Source organism: Oxyura jamaicensis, chromosome 2 (assembly GCF_011077185.1).
Source record: "Oxyura jamaicensis isolate SHBP4307 breed ruddy duck chromosome 2, BPBGC_Ojam_1.0, whole genome shotgun sequence".
Lineage (NCBI taxonomy): Eukaryota > Metazoa > Chordata > Aves > Anseriformes > Anatidae > Oxyura > Oxyura jamaicensis.
Genome location: NC_048894.1, coordinates 76,620,575 through 76,633,082, shown reverse-complemented (window position 1 = coordinate 76,633,082; position 12,508 = coordinate 76,620,575). Strand labels below are relative to the sequence as shown.

Sequence of the window (12,508 nt, the reverse complement as noted above, 5' to 3'; positions counted from 1 at the left end):
GGAAAAGGAAAAGGAAAAGGAAAAGGAAAAGGAAAAGGAAAAGGAAAGATGTGAAAACATGAATTAAGCTAACTTTTGGATGTCACAGCCTTGCATAGCACCTATTACAATAGGTGCATTTTATGCATTAAAATACAGATACTTAAAATCTGAACTAATATCAGATTCCAAGAGGGCCATTTTAAACAGATATTCCAAAATCTTTTCAATAACACACAACTCAAATGTCCATTCCTAAGTTTATAGAATTATTTTTTTTATTATTTTCAATTATGAATTTTTATAAATTTGAGTGCACTATTTTTAATGGGCAGGATAGTATTCAAAAGACGTTTAATTTTTCTCATATATTATGAATGCACAGTTCAGTTAATGGAGTAATTGGCAGCAAACTGGAAATATACAATCTGGGGGCTTCTATAACATTCCGTAACAGGAGAGTGATTGCTCACCAACAATAAAATATGGCAATAAATGAGTGTAGCAGCACTTCTTGTATTTTCATATGTACTTGATAAGCATCTGGAGTCTAAAACTGACAGATAAATATTTATCACTGATTTAAAGAGCATAAAAAAACACTTTTCAGTTTGACATCTTGTGCAAAAGAGGTCATAGAATTTCACTCAGAGAAAAATACATACTGGAGATAAAAGTACTAAAGAACATGGATTTATTACATTGTGACAGATAGAAGACTTTGGAAGGACAGAAATGTCAAAGAATATTACATTAACATGTGATGTATATTATGGACACAGATTTTTTCAAAGTTATTAAAAGTGCAGTTGCACTGCTGTGGTCATAGCTAGTGGTAATTAATGCAAATCTGATTAGTCTTTAGAAAGTCTTTATACTTGGAAAAAAGAACTACTCATACCCACAGACCTGACCTATAGTGAAGGTAAAGGATATAGAGAGACAACTGTAATCTTGGGTCAGAGGATAAATTCACACCATTCCAGAACTGACATGAAGAAGGAGGCTGACTAATCTGCATCTGCATTAAGGATCAAATTGGGATGATGGAATAAACCATACATACTTCATCTTACCAGCCCTAATGGGACAACGAAGCCTGCAGGTCTAGGACTGTAATACAGTTCATAAACCTACTGGGCATAATCACAATTAATTTCAAATGGATTAAGGACCAAATCACTGGTCTGAAGGGAAACGAGCACAATGTCTCACTCAAAAAGACCACCCAGCACCCTGACATTCAAGCATTGTTTCTTATAAAGCTGTATCATTATTCTGATAGTTATGGCACAAATATGGCATTAGGCAAACCAGCAAGTATTCTGAAGTTAATATGCATCAGATAATGAGAGAACTGTTGGAAGGTTGTTTGAGTACTACAAAAAATATTTTTTTTTCCAAAATGTATAATTCATTTGAATGTAATTGTAATTCCATTGAATTATAATAATTAGGGTCAAATATATTGCTACAAAATTGAAATTATATCTCCTTTATGTAATTTTCAAAGTCAGATTCTAGATATTAGTTTTCACCACCTACCAGGCAGAATGAGTACATTTTGACAAATGAAACAAGCACATATTGTAATTGGAGTTTTTTAAAACTAACTATAGAGAAACCACAGGGCTTGCTGCATCAATGATCTGATACAATTTTATGCCTGAAAAAAAATATATATATTTATTTTAAAACTCACTCTTCCCTCCTCCCATTCTTTTGAGTGAGACCTCCTTGCAGGAGGACTGAGTTCATGACTGTCACAAAACACTGGAAGTCAGCATGATAATGAGCTAATTTGTGTGGAAATGAACTCATTAATGCTAATGTTTTGCTGACTCCCAGCTGATTCATGAACTCCTTGACAAAATTCAAAACAGAAGAAGGAGGGGAAGTTCATGAATTTTGGAAGTAATAAGTGAAGAAACAAATGTTTATCTTCCTCATTCATATTCCCAATTCATTGATGTATGCTGTGTTCTGACAATCCATGACCAATCGTTGATAATACTATGGGGAACATTAGCTCATACATAAGATCTCACAGTTGAATTCCCATTAGGTGAAAGTATTGATTGCTTCCAATTTTTAATTCTTTCCTAAGAAAACAATTATTGACTTTCAGATGAACCTGAAGAAAAGATAACTTTTTATGTAAGAAATCATTAGAACAATTCTGGGAGGTCTTGATTCCCATATACACTTCAGATATATGTAAGTATCTGTCCTTGATGTAAATTACATTTTTACCAAGGCATCTTCCTGGTAGAGTTTATCAATATTGCAAGTAATTTCTACACACAATCCACATATTCCAAATTCATCAAACTTCGTTCCATTAAAAAAAAAATAAAAGGGTGCACAGGTGAGGTCTGCAACAAAGGCAAGGCATGAAGTTGTGTTATCTCTGAGGAGATCGAGAATTTTATCTTTATGAGCTGCAAAGAGTTTAGAAAACTGCTGCTGCAAAGCATATTGGAAGAGCAGGAATTCTCAAGGTATATGCAATTCAGATAAACATCTCAGCTCTTAACTCGGAAGGATTAGGCTATAAGTCTTGTCCTTGTGTGCTTGAAAAAGGAAGTGCTGAAGTGCATCATGTAAAGTTACAACTATTGTATGAACATTATTAATACATTTTTAAGAATTATGGATTTTAAAAAAAAAAAAAAACTGCTAGGTATTAGATTAGGTTAAGATGATACAGGGCCCAATTACCACTTAATTTATAATTATTTTATCTACTTTAATCCATACTCAAAAGCTCTAATTAGCTTAATTAGAATTTTAGGATATCATTCTTCCTAATGACACAGATTACTTCAGTCAGAATTGCATTAGCATTTTTATATTACCGTGGTCTATACAGTTGTATTTCTTTGCTACCAAGCAAAATGTATACATTTATTTCCTAATGAATAATCAAGATTTGTAATTACTGTTCTCTCAATGTGACAACTATAAAGTAGCACTACCTTTTAGACAATCTTCTCACATTAATCACATTATAACTGGACATTTTTCCTATTTATTTATTTTTAAATTGAAACACCCTGAGTGTTTCAATTTAAAGCCAAAAGGCTTTATCTTCATATCTGAAGTAGGATATGAAAGAAAATGATAACCTCCTAGCCTAATACCTAGTGTTACCTCACAATCCCTCATCTTTTTGCTGAGCTAAAATATCACAACATATTCTCCTTTTTAGTTCAGCTTAGAAATTCCAAAATTTTCAACTTACTGGTGATTTGACTGAAGATCAAACAGTGTAATTAAGGGAAATAAATGTTAGTGATATAATTATGTATAATTCCATATATTTCATCTGTGATTTTTGCAGACTAGTTTTTTAATTATTGCCACAACACTGAACTGTTACTCTGCTGCAAAGTCACTCCAGAAAACACTTGGAACCTGCAGCAGCTGAACTAACTTTAAGCAAGTCATGCCATAAAGTGGCTAAAGCAGCATATCCAGGGCTGCACAAAGGATGTTTTCATTACTAAAACATGTTCATTTTAATCCAGTAAGTGATCTCTCTCTATTACTACAGTTTATTCACATACCTGAGAAGTATTTGAATCATATTTAGCCCTCTTCTCACACCTTGCTCCAGAAGCATAATCAAATGGAGACTCCTTTGCCTCACTGAACACAACACAACACCCCACTCACCAAGTCCATGACTCAATCTTGAGTCATGCTCCTAGGATCCCTATTTTTAAGTGATGGCAGACCCAAAAACAAGCAGGTTGCAAATCACATTAATTGTATCAATGACTTACAGAATATCCTCACATCTGGACCTCCAGAGCTGCTTTCTTGGCACCTGGCTTTCCCAATGCATTGCATCATGCTACAGAAGATGAACAGAAGGAAAAGGTCTGCTTAAAGTGTGGTGCTGCAGTCAGAAGAGTCTGCATCTTGCTCTCTGCCCACTGTTTTTTAAGGAGAGGGAAATTTGAAAACAGCAAGAATGATTATTTTAGCAGCAACAACCTCTCTAAGAGCAAGGAGTTGCAAAACCACTTGCATGCATAAGAGTTTACTTGTGAGCAAGTTAACATTAAGAAATAATGTTTTCCCTGAAGAACTCTCACTGGGATTCTACCTGTCAATACAAGATAAAGATCTGACCACATGCTTTATTCACTCTCTAGTTGGGTAATGTTCAACAGCTTAAGTTATTTCTTCAAGTGCTATTTATATGCTGTCTGCCATCCAGCCTTTGCAGCACAAAGTGGGTGGAAAAAAAAAAAAAAGAAAAAAAAAAAAGAAAAAAAAAAAAAGGTTAGATTTCATTTCTAGGAGCCTCTGAAGACTAGCACACTTCAATGGAGGTGAGTGAGCAGGTGATCTACAGAGGCATATTCTGCACAGATGGAAGATGTTATAATATGAAGTGTTATTTTAGTGATTAGTTTCTCCCTTGTGCAGAAAAGTATGTTCCAGATAAGCTTCAAAAACACATACTTTAGCACCAGAGCAGGCCTAACAGTTTATGCTGGTGGATAAAAGAACTATAAGCTTATTAAGAGGAATTGTGTCATAGATGGAATTTCTTTAAGTATTTAGGCCTTTATTTATAATCTTCATAAATCACCTGAACAGACAATTCAGCTTGAAAAAATCTTAAACTTGCTGACAGCACAGAACTGCATATACTGAAAAAAGTAGAACCAAGAGTTAGGAAGCAGTTCCTACTACAAAAGGAGAAAAACATTGTGAGAAACAAAGTTACGTTTTTGCAGTAGAGAATTATTTTTCTTTATTCCGAAGTAGTTGTGTAGTCATAATAAGGAAAATGCTAAGTAGATAAGTGGACAGTAGAAGGCCTCACTGTTCCAAAATAAGGTAGAAGCTTGAGAAAAAGAGGATGAGCAGTGTGAGAACAGTAAAACAAAGATCACAAGTTCTCAAAACATAAGAAAGGAGAAATTAAAGGGTTGAAAAAAAGAAAAATTGTACATATACAGTATAGAGGAGCGTCGAGTAGCTTGTGAACCTGTAGTACTCCGCCAATGAGGAAACAAGGGAGGTGATCAGGTGTCGGGCAATAGGGAATAAAAGGTTATGATTTGTTTACTAAAATGTGCTCCTGATTGACAGTATGCCTGCCATTGCATTCGTGAATAAAATAGCTTCACAGAAGATCCTGTCTGAAGAAAATTATTTGAGATTTTTGGGTTGTTCTGTCAGCATCAGTTGACTAAAGTCATATGAAAGTAATATTGAGATATCCAGGGAAAGATAGTCACTGATTACTTAAAATGAGAAAATATTAAAAATAAAGTAAAGGCAAAAGAAGTATGCACTATGCATGACCATTCTCTTCTTTAATTTCATTATGAAATTCTTATTTATTGTTGAAACTTAGAACAAGCTGATAAATATTTTCAGTGTCTAAAAGTAGAAAGTTTTTCTAAATCAAAGCTTTTGGAAAGTTAAAAGCCTGCAGTTTCGAATAATTCCTACTGAATCACATTGAAAACACAAAACAACATGTAAACCAGAAGTTATTTGTCTTTTTCTTTCCTTTTCTACACACCACACACTCTCCAACAGAACTGGTAGTAAATGAGATACAATATTACAGGAATTTCTCCCATGTACAAGTACTCTGCCTCAGGCTCCAGCCTCCTACCGATCATGGAGAAGTGCTCATCTGTCTACCCAGAGACATTTTCAGGATATATTCAAAAGTCTGTCTGTTGTGTAAAGAAGCACAGATTTGTGACTCAAATTGGGATAAAATGGGGATAAAAATATCTTTTATGACTATTGCTAATGTATACAACTCGGAACAGACAGAACTACTCGAACAATTTTGTCTCTGTCTCTTTTATACACCAGCAATGGGCAAAGATTTGTCTGTCTGACAGAGTAAAGCATTGTCAAAAGAAATATCCATGAAAAAAGCCCTAGATTCTCCAAGCAATTAGCTATTTTCTTTTATCTTAAACAATTCCTCTACATATATTTAAAACTATTCAGACACTCCTTCTCTTTGAAATACTTCTTATCCATCTAAACCAAATGTAAAAATACATAACTCACCAAAACTATTAAAACAACAAAAACAACAACAACAAAACTAATAAATAAATAAGTCACACACACACCTCACCTGTCTCTGGTGTTTTCTGACAGACAGGAACAAAATTAGTTTTTGTAAAGATCAGGAAATGACATTCTATCCACACACACTATAGCCTTCTGAAACTGCTCTATAACTCCTGTGATTTGACAGGAGAAAAAAAAAAAAAAAAAAAAAAAAAACTTTACTGAAACATTAAATTAAACAATTTTGTTTCCACTTAGAAAGGTCACTCATCGTGCTCTCATTTCAAAAAAATAATATTCTTTGCCTTGTATCTAATTAATTTAAACTTGGCATATATAATTCCTGAATGACAGCTTTTAACACATTTTGCAACTATAGATGATAATAGACAATTGTACTGTCTCTCTAAGGATTTTCCTACACACAGAGGACCATTTACAGCAATCTAGGGTGTAAATTTATAGCGCAGTCATCACTTCTTATTAACTTCACCTGCAAACACTCAATGCTTCCTACCCATGGGGTATTATGCCTTACTTTGCAAGTAGAATAAGTGGCTTCACAAAAAAGACGCTTGTAGTAGGCAGCAGAATTTTCCAGCCGAGCAGCGCCAAGTATTGGGAACCCTGTAAATTTATGCTCTAATTTATATTCATTAATTTTCACTAACTTGTCTGCATAGGCAAACTGTAATATCGCAAATCAAAGAAATACACTAAACATTTCATGGTGTCCGCTGTATTCACTTCATTGATTACATTATGTATACACACTCTGGTTGATTTTCATTCCCCAGCAATCAAAATTGAACTGCTTCAGAGTTTTTCCAACATGTGGTAGTTGTATTTCCTACTAATGCACAAGCATATCAACCTGTTTTTTTTTTTTTTTTTTTTTTTTCAGATAAAACCTTACCACAACAAGCCAGGGCAAAGACAGGGTATAAGTGGCAGACATGGAGGAGCTAGTCCAAACTGGAGTGTGAAGTTTCTCAAAATGTGTCTCCTTCCAAAATCTAATTTTTATTCCCTTGTCCTTCTGAGTCCCAAATATTAACTGAAACCATCAGAACTGAAGAAGACTATCCCAAGGACACTTGGCCTTCAACAGAGTAAAACAGTGTTACTTTAAATATGAGATCCAAAGGGTGTGTAACTGGGAACACCAACCGTGGAGGTGCTCACTGCTGTGGGCACAAACCAGCCTAAGCAGTAGCTCTCTGGGGTGAGGGGCAGGTGAGACAACTATCTTTAATAAGAGGACGGTCAATAGAGGTATGAAAAAGAAAAATAGTATAAAGCAATGATAAAAAATGTACACAGATGCTGAGAATGATGTGGATGCTGAGTAAGGTCACAAATAAATATATTAAGTTATAGTAGATACTCAATAGGAATATGAAGATTATTTTTAAACATTAGAAAATTTATCCATTAGGATAGATGCCTCAAGGGAGGCTTGAAGTATCTCCAAATAGATCCTCTATATGAACAGGTTTAGTGTCATGGGATTAGTTGCTATTATAAAAATTGCTTTAGTTTTTCTAAGTTACTGAATATAACCTTATTTTATTGTGATCAAGATATGTTAAAATGGTGGGTTTTGTCTGATTTGGAATTAAACTATTTATTTTGACTTTTACCTACAGAAAAGTACACATCATCTTTTTCTCACATTGGTATTTCTCTGATGGTTATCATATATTTCTATGTTATCTTATGACAAGTACTACTCTCAGGTCTATTCAAAGAGTTGGAATTTAAAGATCAAGCCTCTGTCTTTTTCCAGACTTGCTGAGAACACAGGATGAATATGGGTATGGAGAAAGGTTTATCTGTTAAGACAGTTTTGAATGTTATGGATAAATGCATATGTGGACAGCTTGACTTATTGAAAAAGTTTCACTTGCTATCTGATATATGTGATAAATAACTGTTTATGTGATCTGAAATAATTTTTATTTTATTTTTTAATTTATTTTTTGCTATTTCATGACTGAATGTCAGACCTAACTTAAAGCATGGCTAAAAAAAAAAAAAAAAAAAAAAAAAAAATCTGCCAACTTTTGAAGAGTCATTAGTCAAGTAAATTAGCATCCAGTTGAAGAAATGGAGAATGTTGGTTCTTAAGTGCAATTTCAGAAGATATGTTCACATTGCTAAAGTCAAATATCCAATAAATTACAATTCATTTTCTGTGTAATACATTCCATGCTTTGTAAAGAAATCTAGGCATATGTTTACAATAATAATGGTATGTATAATTTGCAGTGTTCTGCATTTATGTGTAGCTCACCAGACACTTGATCTCACAGCAAAGTTGTGATGAAGGTATGTATATTTTCATTTTTAAACAGGGAGAATGAAGCACAGTATTCAGAAGGATGTCATCAGCTTTAAAAATAAATAAATAATGAGATGAAGTACTTTCATCTTTTACTACTGTTTGCACCTCCAGTGTCACTAAAGTTACGAACTTCTTTCAAATGAGAATGTTCAGGTTGAGCTCTTCTGAAGATAGGTGCTTCAGTTTATTTGAAGCATCGTATTCCAGAAAATTTTACTGCTTCCTCTATATAACTTATCAGGGAAGAAGATAATCGTAAAACATTTGAAAATGTTACTCCAGAGTTACAAAGTTAATTGATGGACTTGTGAATGTGATGTTACTTGAAAGTACTTTTAAAATCCATTTTAGCAAAGTGCAGTCTATTTCATGCACTGATGAATACAGATTTCTTTCAGATGAGCCACCGTATTGCAACTTCTTTTCTTCAGATGAACACAATGAAAATACTGTATTTCATTTCATATTCAATATGTTTACATGGCTAAGAAAAAACAGCAACATTGTATTTCCACTTGTAATTCTTAATTTTTTTGTGTGTGTTTCCTGTCCTAAACAGGCTATTTGTACATCAGCCAAACAGCTCATTGGCTTGTTCCTTGTTCTTCTTAAATGCAGCCAGATGCCAGCTGTAGTCTGATTTACCAGGTAGGCACAGCTGCTGATCTGGTGTCAAACAGCAAAGCTGAGAAGCACCAGACCTATTGCATTCATTTAGATCAACAGCAATGCTTGCACAGCCCTGACAGAAAGGCCAGGCTGAAGGACATGACCACTCCTTCCCACGGGGAGAGGTTCAAAGATGTGACAGCATGAAAGACTGGGGGCTAGTGAGACATGCAATACATAACAATGCGTTCACCATTTCTGTACCTATCTTCTAACTCTAATTGCTGGGTTGGTGCTTCTTTCTCCTGGTACATCTCACTGCACTTTTTGCACACTGGGTAGCGGCTGAGCTACAGTCTTTGTCTTTAAGTAGTGAGCAACATATTTCTATATATTTTATTCTTAATTAAAGGAATATCTTTCTTTTGCTACATCTTGCCAACATTAGATCATCTGTCCACTTCCAGCTGAAGCCAGCAAGAAGAGAGCCACTGTACTTTTGCAGGTAGAGCTCAGGAGAATTTACATGTATTTCCCATTACTGTAAAGTTCTGTTATGTACAGAAGAAACAGTAATCTGTGCCTCCAAGCACACACACACACACACACACACACACACAAAAAAAAAAAAAAAAAAAAAAAAGGGCATAAAATTGCAGAAGCAATATGTGCAATGTGAAAGAGACCCAATATGAGTAAGGGAGTTTTCTCTAAATTATTATTCCTTGCTTACATACATATTTGTGTATTGGTATAAAAAGCAGTCAATTCTCTCTGCAGATCAATTATTGTATGATTCTGTAAAACCTTCTGCCATTTTTGATTTTGAGATTGGGAAGCTGACAAGCTGCTTTTGTTCCTGAGTTTATAAATAGGAGGTTATATTTTAGTAATATATATATATATAAATAAATAAAAGTTTTCCTTCGTTAATAATGATTCTTCTCATTACTCAGGCTTGGTTGTGCCATTTGCAACACTAATTAGCTGTTCAATGCAGTTTCAAAACTGTATTCCATTGAGAGAGGCAATGTTAATATAAATCATAACAATTAGTGACATTACAAGAAGTTTATTTTCTCTGCTACACTCAAGTCCATGTATAATAAGTCTACACAAAGATTTAGTAGAAATACCTGTTACAGCATTCACAGATATGCTGTTCCTTTTAGGAGGATTATAGCTGTTTAATAAAATCTTTTAACCTATTTTCCTATATGGAATAAGATAAAACGGAACTTTGCTTTACAATAAAACTAACAAAAAACCTAAAATCATCCAACAGCTGAGGTATCAATAATCTCAATCTAAATTTAGGTCTATTGACTGAGCCTAGAGACCTTCGCTCATCTATATCTGGTGATTTCTATACCAGAATTAAAAGGAATATTTTGTGTAACAATTTATGTAACTTTTTTTTTTATTATTATTTTTTATTTTTTATTTCTGCCTGTATATACTGGGGAGAAGTGCTAGAAAAACCTTCTTATAGATTATATGACTAAATTATTTATGAATAGATTGCATTTTAGTGCTTTAAAGGAGGCAGAGCTCATGCTGTCCTTTAACCATTTCATATTCTTTTAAAGAGTTGACTAGAGAATAAAATGTCTCAAGAAAATTCTGAAATTTTTTTAAACAAATGCCTCTGAATGAAAAAAAAAAGAAAAAGAAAAAGTTGTAAATATTGATTTAAAACATGATCATACTGGATGTTTGCTTCTTAATGTTGAAAACACAAGCAAAATGATATTAGAAAAATGAGGAAAATCAAAAAGTCTCAGAGAAAAGCTCTGCTATGATGTTTGTTTGAAATGTTTGCTTTTCTTCATAAGGTGTTTCTGGAGGAGTGAGGGAGCATATCACTTGTTATCCATAATGGCTTTGTTCATAATCTCCTCTTTCTTCTTCCGTCCTTTTCTTCTTCCCTTCTTTCCTCCATTCTAATTTTCTTGGCTATGGTAGGAGCCCAGTGAACATGGGATTGCCCTTCCACATCTATCTCAAGACTCACCTGAGTTATTTTCAGGTGCATATATTATCTATGCAAGTGAATGAACTAATCCTTCAGGAATCATGTCCATAGGCTGCCCCAACAAAAACTGAAATCCGCTGCTGATTCAGGGCCAATCTTATCTCTGCACAGTACCCAGTCACATCTCCAATTCCAAAGCAGCTTCTATTTTATCCCCCCTAATTTGTATGAAGCTGTTACCTTGAGAGCACTGCAGCTTCAGTTCTGGATTTCACTAATGCCATCACCATTCTTCCAGCATTTGGAATATGACTCACAACAACATACTTTTGAGATACCTTTTTTTTTAATGCAAAAGTAGTGATAGCTGAAATAGAAAAACAAAGAAACAGGTCACTGTCCAGAAGGCTGTTGTATCATGATAGCTGTATTTCAAATGCAACAAGATATACCTTGAAGTCACTGTACAGTCCCTACTGCTGAACTATATTGGACCAAAGGGGTTGAAGTGAGATACTTCACATTCTCCACAATCTGTGAAGAATGCAGGAGTGTCAGCATCTCCTCAAGGAAGTGCTCTGGGCCACTTATTTCACATATAAATGCTCACTGGTTGGCTGCTTATTTTAGACAGCTATCTGTTATAATTACTGTTAAGAAACTAAGTATTTTCTGACTCATCTTTTCTTTACTTCTTTATATCCATACAGATATCCAGAGATGCCAGCAAATATATATATATCATTCCCATTACTGTCTTCCCCCTTTTTATACACATTCTTCATATGGATTTGATGGCTAGGACTGACACTATTCTTCATCAAGATACTATCTAGAGATCTGTAATCCTTGCAGATCATGCTCCCACCTGAGCAGAGCTTTACCTTTGGAAACTTTTCCTTAGTTTTGGTTGTGTGGCAGCATTTAGGCTCCCTAAGTACTTAATTCACCCTTTCTTTATATGGAAGGTAGTAAACTTTTCACAATTACTAACATTGTATAATAAAGGCCAAAACACAAGGACTTATATGTGACTCTAATATATTGATACTCCATCTGTTTAAACCATGCTTTTCACAAAGTCCATCATTATTCCTTATTGAGACATAGTCAGCAGGACAGATATTTTAATGGTCGTTAGGATGTTAAAATTCCGCAGATCGTGAAACCATATCAGTTTTCAAACTATGCTTATGAGTTGCACTCCTATGAGACACTGAAAATCAATTTTCTTCTAGCTAAATGAACCATGAGGTTCCTAGGTCTTTCTGAGACTTTGATCTCATGATATTTCATATTTCTGAGTCATGATTTACTTCTTGAAATCACTTGCTGCTATTATTAACTCGACTTAGTTTTTGCTCTGAATGATGTCACTACCAAGAATAAAATACAGGCTCTTTTATTCTTTTAATTTACAAGGAAAAATTGTAAATGAACAATAACCTTTTATTTTCTGCCATGTGTTCTACTAAAGTAAATATCCAAAACAAGACGAAAAGAAAGAAATTGCCTTTTAATAATATCACATT

At 34.2% G+C, this 12,508-nt stretch overlaps 1 long non-coding RNA gene across 3 annotated transcripts in view; it reads right to left on the bottom strand.

The window, feature by feature from the left end:
• LOC118163029 overlaps window positions 1-12,508 on the bottom strand; it is a 140,726-nt gene that overhangs the window by 104,116 nt on the left and 24,102 nt on the right. For all 3 annotated transcript variants that reach the window (XR_004748796.1, XR_004748795.1, XR_004748794.1), the window contains exon 2: window positions 11,217-11,343. This is a non-coding gene — a long non-coding RNA (uncharacterized LOC118163029). The remainder of the gene's footprint in view (window positions 1-11,216; window positions 11,344-12,508) is intronic.